The 13,921-nt window shown below is 38.3% G+C and overlaps 1 long non-coding RNA gene across 1 annotated transcript in view; it reads left to right on the forward strand.

Moving 5' to 3' along the window:
• The window catches only part of LOC116631064, a 63,366-nt gene that overhangs the window by 48,246 nt on the left and 1,199 nt on the right, over positions 1-13,921 (forward strand). The window lies entirely within an intron of this gene.

The raw sequence follows: 13,921 nt of genomic DNA on the forward strand, positions 1-13,921 counted from the left end.
GGAGAGGCAGACAGGGAGGGAGAGGGAGAGAATCTCAAGTAGACTCCCTGGACGCAGGATTCGATCTCACCATCTTGAGATCTTGACCTGAGCTGAAATCAAGAGCGGATGCTTAACTGAGCTCCTACCATAGAGCTCTTAACAGTTTTCTCCTTGTTTTTCACTGTTGCTTCAGGTGAATTATAATCTCTGTTGGAGCACCTACCCAGTTTAGTAGGCAGGCTGAAACCAGGATCAGGGGACTCATGGTCACATCTCTTAACTTTGCGAAATACTTTATTTATCTCCACTCGTACTTGATTCTATGCTGTGTAAAACTGGCCTTCTCACAAAATAATAATAATTTAAAAAAAGAGGAAACCAAAAGGTACTCCAGCAAACTGAACCTCATATGTGTTCTTTCCATCAGAAATGATTTTATGCCCCATAAATATCTTTCCTATAGTGTCCAATACACTTAAATTCCCTCCTCCCTTAATTTTCTTTTCCCTTAAAAAAGGGTTATCATCTAGTCCTCGTTTCCAAAAGCATTTCTCCTTTTCTCTAACATAATCCTGAAGCAAATACAATACATAGCTTGGGGACAATAAAACAGAAATGTAGAACAAGGAAGTTAGACTAGACAATTGCTAGGATTCCTCTTAGCTTACAAATTTAAATAGCAAATCCTATGTATTTAGTATGCAGCATCGCTGAGCTCCTTTACTAATAGTTAAAAGTATTTGTAGTGATAAAATTTATGCAAGCTACATTTTTTCATCAAATTGTTGTAAAATTCTGTGAACACTTAAAAGGCATTTATGGGCTTGAAAGGGCTAACATGGTTCTTTATTAAGTATCTTATTCAGGAGAAACCAAATCTTGATATTTAATAGTGTTTGTGCAGCACAGAAAACAAGGAAGTGGGACAATGCAAAGAAAGCAGGTCCATCAGATTCTTGCCTCTTTCTCCCATCTCCTTTCAGCCACACCTTGGAGTCGCCGAGTGCTTTTTTCTTTCAATTCTGGAAAAATCTCTTCTGCCTGCATGATTTGGTAGATGCCGACCCTAGAGATTTATTATGTACTTTCCCTGCATCCAGTTGAATGTTTTAACAAAAAATAGAGCCTTTCTTTAAAAATACTTGTTTTGGCAAGTGTAGAAGGATTAGCAAAAGCATTGATAATTTTAATGATTTTTCTAAAACCACACAGGAGAATTGTTCATCACTGGAAACACACTTACCATTTTAAGGTTTTCTTATGCCATCTAGGAATGTTAAAAAGACCAAGCTGATGGAATATTCACTCATCAATTGTTTAATGAAAGCAGGGGAATTCCCAGTCAGTCATTTCTAACTACACCGTACCTGGCTAACAGGGCTATTTGACTTTTTAATTCTGTTTGTATAAATAAACACAAACCAAGAAAGTATTGTGGCTCTGTTGGAATCATAATTTTCCTTTCCTTCTGTCTCTCCAGCCTCCCTCCTTTTGTTAACAGTTTGTTTTACCATCAGCTATTATAACACAAAGATATTATCTTTCAGGATAAAGGCAGAATGCCCAAGTGGGAGGCAGAATTTTGGCCGCATTCTGGATTTTTCTTTTTAAAGATTTTATTTATTTATTTGACAGATAGAGACACAGCGAGAGAGGGAACACAAGCAGGGGAAGTGGGAGAGGGAGAAGCAGGCTCCCCACTGAGCCAGGAGCCAGACATGGGGCTCGATCCCAGGACCCTGGGATCGACGCTTAACAACTGAGCCACCCAGGCGCCCCCACATTCTGGATGTTCTTAAAGACAATGTACATTCTTCCTTCTCTATCCCCTTAGAAGTGAGAAATAGATCCCATCAGCTTTTATGGAACAAATTTAGCTGAGCCCTCAGCAGACAAAATGTTCTTTTTTTTCTATAGTTACCTCAGGGAGAAGATTCCTGAGCATTCATTGTAAGACTGTTTTAAAAATGTTTTGCTGTTTCTTTTGGTATGATTTGTGCAGTATCCTGGTGTCATTTAATAATAAAATTCCAGTTTTCATGTTGCAAATCTGGTTGCCCTAGTTTAAAATTATATGTTGAACTATGAAAATCAAGCATTTGGTTGCCAAGGAGAAAAGTGATTTCTACCTTGGGATTGTTTAACTCTACAAGCTTGGTGTATTTCCCACTCATATTTTCCTTCCAGAAAATTGTCTGGAAAGCCATTCTCCTTTTACTGGTGACATTGCACAAATGTAGTGAAAACTTGAAATAACTTTGGTTTTCACTGACGTCTCCTTATGAATTAGTCACAGTTTCTGTCTTATTCTCTGAAAAGAACAAAATGATAGATTTTTTCAAAGGACTGTTATGTGGAAGGGAACGTGGTTTGGGATTGACTAACAGAGATAGGAAAAGCAGGTAAAATACTGGTCTATATTAAAACAATTGACCTCAAAGAAAATTCAGGAAGACTATATTTGACTTCTTTAGATAAAGACAAGATTTCATTTTATAGCCTGTGTAATACAGATTTAGGAAACTCTAGTAGGTATGGAAAAGTTAGACATTAATAGGCTATTTTGTATTTGAATTTCAGGTTTTTAAAGCAGTATTTAATAAATTTCACATTAGATTTGCTTTTTGGATGATTAGGAAAAAAACCAAATTTTTAAAAGGAAGAAATGGTGCCTCTTAATTTGTAAGCATAACTCGCTATTGTGACTAGTCCATGGGATTTTACTGATTATTCTGGGGTTACTTTGGAGGAGGAATGATTGCCAGAGTTATTTTTTAAATTTTACCTACGAGGCCCAGGGATCTGAAAAACTGAGATGAGTCAGGAAGTTATGGTGGTGATTAATGGGGGTGTCAGACTGTTTCTAGCCTTCTGTCTCAATAGAAAGAAGAATTATTAGTAGTCATTAAACAATGCCTAGACATGGGTTTTCAGATGGCTGTTTTCCCAGCACTATTACGCACCTCCCTCATCTGGTAACCTGAAGTAAACTCAGATTTCCTGCCTCTGAGTGGAGAGCTTTGCTGAGGATTTCTGCAAAAGACAGGGAAATTTGCTTTGTTTTGAGTCTCTGGACTCTGCCAACCCAATGACACAAATGCCCATCCTTTATCCCAGAGGAGAGCAAACACAAGAGTGTAGAAGGATCAGTGCTAAGCTCTCCGCATGACACAGTGGTTACAACGTCGGGAGCTCTGGGTCTCAGGCCTTGTTCTGCCACTTACAAGTGTGACTCTGGAAGAGTCTCCTCTCTCTGGCCTCAGTGTCGTCTGCAAAATGGGGGACTTCATGGAGGATTTATGACACGAAATTATACTACTTATTAGAGTTTACAGAAATTATTTTGGATTGTGGATATGTAGAGATTAGAATGTGATCTTATAAACTCTGCTTCTTTTGTGAGATGGATGTTAGGCCAGTTTTACATAAAAAGTTCGGTGATGGTGCATTGATATTTTGGCACCAGTTCATTTATAGAAAGGACCAGAATTATAATTGCCTTGTTCCTGTCAGAACAGGAGGCTTTATGAGGAAAGTAATAATTTTAGTATCCTTAGCTCATTATTAATGACACCCCTTCTAGTAATACCATCTACTACCCAGCTTTTGTCTAGAGCCAAATTTTAGGGATGCACATAACTACCTACTCTCTGCTCAATTGCTTAGAACTTAGAAATTTTTTTTCTAAAGTGAATAGTCTGATTTTTTTCTCTTTTTGGGGATTTTTTTTTCTTCCTTATCCTTGGTGGCCTGAAATTTCACCAAGATTGTATAGGTGTGGATTCCCATACTCCCCCACATCCTAATTCAACTTAGGGAGCCCTTTGATCTGAAGTCTAGTGCCCTTCTCTAGCTCCAGAAAATTGTCTTTTATTATTTATTTTCTTTTTAATTGTTTCCATTCCATCCTTCTGAAACTTACACAAGAGGTATTTGAAATCACCTAGGTCCCTTTTCCAAGTACCTTAACTTTTCTTGAACATTTTCCATTCCATGAATTTTTTTCTTCTGCACTACTTTCTGGAGGAATTCTTCAGTTTAGTCTTATAGTCCTATAAATTAATCTTCAATTATATCTATTTTGGAATTCCAATTTTCCACTAATATTTAATTATTTTCCTTTTTGAATCCCTAGTGTAGACAGTTGGCTTAATTATAACACCTTAGTTCACAGCACAACATTATCATTTGTTCATGTAACAGTCTTATTTTATTTGTTTTTCAAAACTTCCTCCCTGATTTGCATTCCCATTCTCCCTACCACTGTTTCCATTTAAGATGTTTGATATATGTTCTTAACTATGCATGTAGTTTTGCATGCCAAAATATATTTTGTTGTCTTCTCTGCATGCTTTTTTCCTGACCTGATAAATATACAGTATTGTGCTATGCAGCATAAAATTAAAAAAAATTTTTTGTGGTGAAGATCTGATGCCCAAGAATTCCAGTTGTTTCTGTTTAGCAGTCATGTGTTTGCTAATGAATGTAGTATCTTCTTAGATCTCTCCAAAAATATACTTATTTTAAAGTCATATTCTGTTGCCTCCATTAATTTTCTGTAGGTTTTATTTATTCTGTTATTTGAATCAGATGATCCTTTCTAATGATGTTAATTTTTCTCAAATATTTGGTGATGATTATCTGTTTTTATTGTTGGTGAGGGTCTATGTCCTTGGCCTAATGAGAATCCCCGTTTACTTGTCTGTGAATGCAGGTTCCACTTTGGGTGATAATGGGGGAGCACAGTGGAATATGTGGCCCAGAGGGCTGGCGATTTAATTTCTAAGGTTGCCCTAACAAAGTACCCCAAATTGAGTGGCTTTTAAAAAGAGGAATTTATTCTCCCACAGTCCTAGAGACTAAGCATCCAAAATCAAGGTGTTGGCAAGGCCATGCAATCTCTAAAGCCCCTATGGGCAAATCCATCTTTATGTCTTCTGTCTTCTGGTGGCCCCAGGAGTGCTTTGGCTTACAGCCGCATAACTCTAGCCTCTGCCTCTGTCTTCACATGGTGGTCTTCCCTCTGTATCCGTGTATCTTTATGTCTTCACATGACCTTCTTGTCTCTATATCTCTCTCTTCTTCTTATAAGGACACTAATCATATTGGATTAAAGGCTCCACCATACTCCATTACAACTTCATCTTAACTAATGGTATCTGCCATGATCTAGTTCCAAGTAAAGTCACATTCTGAGCTACTAGGGTTTGGGACTTCAACATATCTTTTTGAGACATACAATTTGACCTACAATAGTGGGTTTGTAGCTTGTCCACTTAGTAAAAGTGGACTTCCCATCCTTACCTTGAACATAGTTCTGCTTCTCCAGTGCCAGGAGCTACTCTGGGAGTCTCTGATTCCAGAAATCCAAATTTGGAGAGCTGTGAATGACAGTTTATCCTGGTACAAATGTTTGAGTCATATGTCCTTTTCTTTCTGTCCTCTGCTGCCACTGTGGATGTCTTGCCGGACTCTGCTTGTCAGTCCCCAGCACTGAAGCCAGGAGCCTTTCCCAAAGTCTTTTAGCTTTGTTTATAAATGAGGTCTACAGCCAGCTGTTTCAATCTTTGGGTGAAAGGGTCACTGGCCAGATTCTCTGATTGGTCCTTTAATGACTCATCCAGTGATTTCTCCAGGACTGATTTGGTTTGGTTAGCTTAGAGTGTAAAACTCACCCAGGGTTTTCTTAAGAACTTTTGCTTCCTTTTGGAATAGCTTTTATTTGAATCTTGTGTTGCAGCTTCTCCCACTTGTTTCTCTGTTAAGCTGATCTCATCAGCTTCCCCCTAATCTCCCCAAAATGCTGTTTGTGAATTGGAAATTCCTTAAGTTTTCTGCTTCACTGATACCACCTTTTCTTGTTTTCTGTTATGGATCCTTCTTTAATCATAGATTTTCTTTAATTTCAGTGGCATTTAGGTGGGAAAGAGATAGATATATAAATATATGAGTTTACATGGCCATCATCACACAGTTAAGGTGCTAATCTAAACTGGAGGTCATCAAACTTTTTCTGCAAAGGGCCGGATAGTAAATATTATAGGTGTTTTGGGCTATAAGGTCTCTGTTGCAACTATTCAATACTGCTGTTTTAGTGCAAAAACAGCCTAGACAGTATATAAATATATGAGAGTGACTATGTTTCAATAAAACTTTACTTATAAAAATAGGCAGTGGGCCAGGTTTGGCCTATCCCTGAAGCCAGGGGTTCTCAAACTGATTATGCAACAGAATCTCTGGAAGGGATTGCTCTCTTCACCTCCAGTGTCTGACTCAGTGGGTCTGGGGTTGGAGGGAGTGTTCCAGAATTTGCAGTTTTAATAAGCTCCCAAGTGATGCTGATAATATTGGTCTATGGACCATACTTTGAGAACCCATTCATCTAAATAATTTTTATTTCCTAAATACCACCATCTCAACCATTTATTGATAATACAACTGTGTTCCTCATTCATGCATTCATTTGTTGGTTCATTCAGCAAGTATTTATTGAGCTTCTGCTATGTGCCAGGCTCTGTTCCAGGTCATGAGAATATTGTCATGAACAAGACACAGTCTCTGTTCTCATGAGTGGGGGAACCAGATGACCAGACAAACACAAGTATTTCTATAAAAGATATAACATTGGATAGTAAGAAGAACTACACAAATAAAGCCCAGGAAAAGGAGAGAGTGGCAAGGAAAGAGAACTATGTTAGACAGGATTGTCAGGGAAGGTCGCTCTAAAGAGATGACATACCAACATAGATGTAATGATGTAAAAGACTTACTTATGGGAAAGGGAGAGAATTCCAGGAAGAGGAAAGAGCAAGTATGACTATCGTGGCTTGGACCAATATGATTTTAGTAATGAGACACAGCTGGATGCAGAATATATTGTGATAGTTGAGCCAGTAGAATTTGCTGATAAATTGGATGTGGAATGTGAGGTAAAGAGCAGTGCTAAAAATATCTCCTGAGTGTCTGTCTTGAGTAACTGGTGGAGATGGGAAAGACCTTGGATTTTACTTTTAGGATTTTATGTTTGAGATGCTTTTTAGATGTTCAAATAAAGTTGTCAAGAAGGTAGTTAGATGTAATAAGTTGGAGATCAGGTGAAAGGTCAAGGCTGGAAATAAAATATAAATTTGGGACACATCAACATACTTTCAATGTTTTATACAAGGCCATAAGGTTGAAGGAAGATCACCCAATCTGTGGGTGTAGACAGAGATCTGGCCAAGGAGTTAGCCTTGCTAACCAAGATGATGGGAAAAAGAAGAGGAGCCAGCAAAGGCACCAGAGAAAGCATGTAGGAGAGAGGGTATGGTTGCTCAGAAGCCAAGTAAAGAAAATGTTTCAAGAAAGAGAGAGTCATCAAACTTGTCAAATGTTACTGAGATGAGCTGAGCCAATGAGATGAGGACTGAAACTTGATCACTTGGTGATCTTGCAAGAGAGGATGCAGCGGAATAGTGAGGGATAAAGCTATTCAGAATAAAAGACAGAAAATGGAAGAAGAGAACACAGAAACAGTAAACTCTCTCTAGGGACTTCTGCTTCCAGTAAGGCTTGCCTAAGTTATATGTTCCAATCCTGAGAACCACTAGAAAAACAAGCCTCATTATAAAAACTATTTGCCTGAAGGTATTGGATAGCTAACAAAGTGGTGAAGAAAAATAAGTTTTGGAAGTAGAAAGAAGCCCAAAGAGACAAACTCAGCACCAAAATCTATTTTTTTATTAGGAGAATAGGTAGCTGAGAGGTTGAGAAACTCAACAGGATTTTTAACAGCCTCAAGAGATTATTTGGACAAAATATGTAATCCAGAGTATGCCAAGGGAGAGAGCTAGGTAGTCATCCTCCACTAGGCTTTGCATTGAAATCCCAAAGAACTAACTCTATGGAAGAAATGTGAATCAGAAGTAATTCAAGTCTGGCAGAAACTGAAGCCCAGCTTCAAATAAACTCAATTATTAAAATGGAATTAAGGAAATCTTACATTGTTAGTGTCCCTAACTACCTGCCAGAGGAAACATAAATTTGTTCTGGAGTAAGATAATATCATTTAAGGCCTCAAATTATTTCCACAATGTCTTAATATATGGTGTCTTGCACTCAATAAAATAACCCCAGTCACATGAGGAGATAAAATGACATGAGTGAAAACCAAGTGGGGAAAACCCTTAATAATAGAAACAGACTCACAGGAGCATCATGAACTTATCTTTAGGATTCTTACTACACTCAAGCATGTGACTCTTGATCTCAGGTTTGTGAGTTCAAGCCCCATGTTGGGTATAGAGATGACTTAAATAAATAAATAAATAAATAAACTAAAAAACCCCACACACCCCAAAACTCAATGGAGGGACTTAATAACTGATTAGGCAGAGTTGAAGAGAGTACTTGTGAGCTAGGAGATAAGTAAAAGTGATTACCAGAATAAAGTATAGAGAAAAAACGAATGCAAGAAGGTTATGAAATAGGAGATATAGTGAGAACATTGGCATGAGTCACTGGAGCCCGGAAAGAAGCAGAGGAGAGAGAAAATGGGACATAAGCAATATTTGAAAAGACACTGACTGAGAATTTTCCAAATCTGTTGATGAATATCAAACCACAGTTTCAAGAAACACTATCAACCCTAACTAGGATAACTATAAGGAAAACCACACTTAGCCTAATTTTAGTAAAACTATTGAAAACTGAGACAAAAAGAAAAAAATCATAAAGTAGCCACAGGAACCTCATGAACCAAGAGTTAGAATGAGATTTCCCTTCTTTCATGAGAACAATGGAACTTTCTACAAAGTTCTGAAAGAAAATAAATTTCCAACCTAGATTTCTAAACATTAAAAATAGAGCTTTCAATAATGAAGATGTAATCAAGATATTTTCAGACCAACACCTTATGAAAAAAAATTTTTTTTCCAGTAGGCATGTATTATGCCCTGGAAGGAACACTAAAGATTTTTTTTCAGGTAATGGGAAAATGAAATCAGATGGAACCTAGGGGTTACAGGAAAGAATAAAGACCAACCAAAAGGGTAAATGCATATAAATGTAAATGGCTGTATAAAACAATAGTTATAATTCTTGATGGGCCTAAATATATGTAGAATTAAAATATACAACAACAATGTCAAGAGAGGGTTAAATGAAGATAAAAAGGTTTAAGTTTCATACATTGCACAGTAAGAAGTAAAAGTGCCAATTAATGTTAGATTTTGCTAAGTCAGTGATGCTGTACTCCAGTGTAACTTCTAAAAATAGTAAAAAAAAAAAAAAGTATAACTGCTGTAGGGGGAAAACTGGAATAATTAATAATCTCAATCTGAAAGAAGGTAATATAATAAAGAAATTTAGAACAGAACTGGTAAGTAATAGGGCGCAAACAGTAAAATGGTAGAAGTTCAAATGTTTCAATAATTATGTTACATATATATGGCGTAGATGCTATCATTAAAAGCAAAGGTCACCAGACTGGATAAAAAAACAGCAAATATGCATTGCTCTCAAAACACACACCTAAAAATAAGGGAAAACAGAAAGTTGCAAGTCATAGGATGGGAAAATATATACCATACAAATATTAATCTAAAGAAAGCTGAATAGATAAATTACTATCAAAATAGGCAAGTTTTTTGAGGAACTTTAAGTTTGCTGAGGAATGGGTGAAGAACTAGAGGGGGGCGTTGGTTCAAGCCAGTTTATTTATTTGTTTTTTAATACTGTTTCCTAACGGGAATACTACAGTGGAGACAGGTAAATTGATGACACAGGAAAGATGTCTATAAGTTTTTTGAGTAGAAAAAGGGATGAGATTTGGCGCCGCAACAGAAGTGTTGACCTTAGGGACAGGGACAACGCTTTAACAAGCAGAGGATAAAGGCACGAGGTGTGTGTATATTGGTAGATAGATTTCTAAGAAGATGAGACAGTTCTCTTCTGAGTACATCTATTTCCTAAAAAAAAAAAGAAAATGTACCAGTGGAGTGTAGGAGGAGATTATTATTGGTTGGAGCAGAGGGATGGTGTGATACAGTTTTAACAATAGGAAAAACAGACTTCCTATGGAAATATACAAAGGTCATAGGTTGAGAGTTGAGAGCAGCGTTGAGAGTTCACATAACATTTGTTAATGATCCGTGTCAAGCAGGGCTAGTCAGTGCGGTTGTTGTAGGTCTTTTCCAGCCAAGTCCATGTGCATTGAGGATGCAAAGAAGGTGAAGAGTTTACTCTGTGCTCAGGTGAAGTGAGGTAAGACGTGTGTATAGTTTCTCTTCCCAGACCAAAGGAGACCCTCACCCCTCCTTCTGTCCTCTTAGAGGTATTGGCGATGAGATGTTGAGTGGTTGTAGGGCTGGTTCTGCTGAAAAGAACGTCTCGGCAAACCCCATCTGACCCCACAGCTGCTTGTCCACTGAAATGAGGAGAATTACTTAGCGCTTTTGGTTCTCAGCTGTGGGCCTAGTTGCCAAATTTGAGACAAAAGGCAAGAACCCACTTTTAACTTCACGTCATTGTGACATCTGTCTGCAGAGAAGGCACAAGCAGAGGCACTTAGATCCTGGCTTGTGGGACCAGCTCTAGGGCCCAGAAGGGTAAGTCATCCCCTCTACCTGTGGGTTATATCAGTGTCCCCTTTATGTTATCAATATTTTCCTCCTTTACCTGAGCGACTTTGAGTAGGTTTCTGTGCTTTGCAAATAAGTAATCTTTGACAAAAAGATTAGTTCCCTCATGTGTATAAGTGAGGAGTGGTTTTCAAACTGTGCACTGTGGAGTCCAAGTTGTCACAGAGGCTTGTGAGCAGGATGGAAGAAGGAACAAAGAAGTATGGCTTCTGGTCCTACTAGCCCACTTCAAATCTGACCTCTATTACATGCTGGGCTTTTGTTAGGGATTTTGCTTAAAAATGTTGTATTAAAGGGGTACCTGGGTGGCTCAGGAGGGTTAAGCATCCAACTCTTGATTTCGGCTCATGTCATGATCTCAGGGTCATGAGACTGAGTCCCGCGTAGGTCTCTGGGCTGGGCATGGAGTCTGCTTGGGATTCTCTCTCTCCCTCTCCCTCTGTCCCTCCCCTGCTCTCTCTCTCTCTAAAAAAAAAAAAAAAAAGTTGTATTAAAAAAATGAAAATAGAACCTACTCTTCCAACACTTACACTGTGTAAATCCATTAATATTTATCTTTTGTGGTCACAACTTCATGTTCCAACACAGGGAAGGTCTGAAGTCATTTCCCAGATTATGGGCCAAGGCATCAGGAATCCCTGAGCTTAGCTTCCTGGTTCTCTGACTCTCAGATCTTGTTCAACCAGCCACTCCCTGATCTGGAGGTGCAGGGGAGCATTGGTTCTGGGAAGATCAACAGGTTCTTCACATTACAATACCGGCACCTGTGTTTTCTTTCCTTTCTTCTCTCTCTTTAGTATTATCCAGAAATACAAACATTTTGCTGAGGGAGCCTCATTTCAGTGGGGGTCATGCCTCCGGGCAAGGGATTAGCAGCTCAGGTGATCTCATCGGTCTCTTCCAGGTCAATAATTTTACAGCTACATGAACTGGCAACTTGTTCTTGGCACGGTTAAAATGGGCATCCATTAATAGTTCTGGGAATCTCACAACTTACTAGCAAGAAATGTGAGGACCCCCTGACCAGCTGAAGAAGTAGAATTAGCTGAGAAGAAAGGACTGAACTTTAGCCTCGGGTCATGTGTAATGGTCACAACTCAGTGATTCATTAATTTCTTCAAGCATAGGATTATTTTCCACAAATGGATCACATAATTTATTACCTCTTCAGAGGGCCTCTTGAAAACACCTGGAAAAATTGGCATGAAGAAGGAAGACTTCTAGTTAACCGAATAAAACTTAACATTAAATCCAAGCTGGAAAATTTCTAATGCTTGTATTCTGAAGACCAGTTTTAGGAAAAGGAGCTACTACAACTTGTTCATTTTCTTGGAAGAAAATTCCAGAGTTAATGTTACCAATGAAAATCACATATTTTTGTTATTAATTTATATGTTTAATTTTATAGATCCTGTGCTTAATAATTCTTTACAGGCTTCCTCAGATGTGTGGTCTATGGTCTGAAAATCAGAATCATACATTTCTTTTTTTATTTTGTCTTAAAACATTAAATGAACTCATTATTAAAATAGTAAAAAGAGGGATGCCTGGGTGGCTCAGTCGTTAAGTGTCTGCTTTCGGCTCAGGTCATGGTCCCAGGGTCCTGGGATGGAGCCCCGCATCAGGCTCCCCTCTCACGGGAAGCCTGCTTCTCCCTCTCCCACTCCCCCTGCTTGTGTTCCCTCTCTCACTGTCTCTCTCTCTGTCAAGTAAATAAATAAAATCTTTAAAAAAAAATAGTAAAATGACATCATTTTAACAATTTTTTTTAAATGAAAGACTGTAAGATTCCTATAGAGCAAATGCTTAAAGAAAATAAACCCTAGACAGACTTCATTTTAAGTAGAAAAGGAAGCTCTGGGGAAGGAGGGCTTTGGGCTCCTGGCCAGCAGCTTTTCTAGGTGCTGTTCTTTGTGCTCCAGTGAGAGACCCTGTGTGACTGTCCTCCACAATCATGTTAATTCTATCAGTAGTTTCATTTAAAAAAATCACCTTATCAAAGGAGCTGAGAAATACCTTTCTTTTTGCTTCCCATTCTATCTGAAGGACTCTAATATACTTTATTTCAGATAGTTCCTCCTTTTTTTTTTTTTTTTGCATCAACTTCACAGCTTTCTGACTTTGTCCTTCTAGGCAGAACTGGTCATTTCCTCCTTAGGGATACCAGTAAGCCTAGAATCCATTGCTGACCTAAAATTTGTCTTTCCTCTGAGACGGTGAGTGGGACTGGTTATTTCTCTCTTGATATATCTTCTGTCTAACACTGGGCCTTATATAGGGGAGGTGTTCTATAAACATCCATTGAGTAAAAGGAAATCCAAGCTCACACCAGAATATAATATTTGTTCTTTTTAAGACAACTTTTATTGTTTTCTTCTAGTAATAATACTATCCAACCATTGTAAAAAATTCAGAAAAGATACCCAAGTTTGAATGGTCTGGTTTTCAAAAGTCTATGAGTACCAATTGAATCTCTATCTTTTTATGCCTTACTTCTAAGGTCCTCGTAGACTCCTTTTCTTCTACCATTAGGAATTCCCTAAAGGGTCTATTCTGTGTTTCAGAATAGGCCTGTTGTTCTGTGTTGCCATGGCGAACAGAGATAGGACTCCAATAACCAAGCCAGAACTCAGCTGTTGTCCCTGACAGCTTCATGGAAATGCTGCTTCAGGTTGGAACCCTGTTCCCAAGCTGCAGCCTCCCGGATGTCTTGGTGGGAGGAAGGCCAGCACTTGATTCCTCCCTCTCAGTACTGGACATGCTGCCACTATGCCATCATGCAATGCAGTTGAGAGGGCGGGTAGTTTACCGTGGCATCCCGTGGCTGGTTGGTAAGGGTATGACATGCATCACACGCTTAGTGAAGAGGTACCATTGTTATATCCCCTTGAAGAATCTGCTTTGTCATTTTAAAGCCCTACATTCCTTCTCTAATGGTGAATTATTTCTCTAGGGCACTATTGTCTGCTCTTTCCAATTACGCTACTCTGAACTCTTCACTATCTCCAGGCATAGATCTATCTCTGTAAGTCTGAATCTCAATAGTGCATAGAACTCAAATTTATACTCCAGATGGTTCCTTAGTCCCCATGTAATAATGCAGAATGATCCTTTCCCTTTCTTTCTTTCTTTCTTTCTCTTTCTTTCTTTTTCTTTCTTTCTCTTTCTTTTCTTTTTCTTTCTTTCCTTCTTTCTTTTTCTTTCTTTCCTTTCTTTCTTTCTTTCCTTCTTTCTTTTTCTTTCTTTCTTTCTTTCTTTCTTTTCTTTCTTTCTTTCTTTCTTTCTCTTTCTTTCTTTTCTTTCTTTCTTTCTTTCTTTCT

This window comes from Phoca vitulina, unplaced genomic scaffold (assembly GCF_004348235.1).
Source record: "Phoca vitulina isolate PV1807 unplaced genomic scaffold, GSC_HSeal_1.0 scaffold4, whole genome shotgun sequence".
Taxonomy (NCBI): domain Eukaryota; kingdom Metazoa; phylum Chordata; class Mammalia; order Carnivora; family Phocidae; genus Phoca; species Phoca vitulina.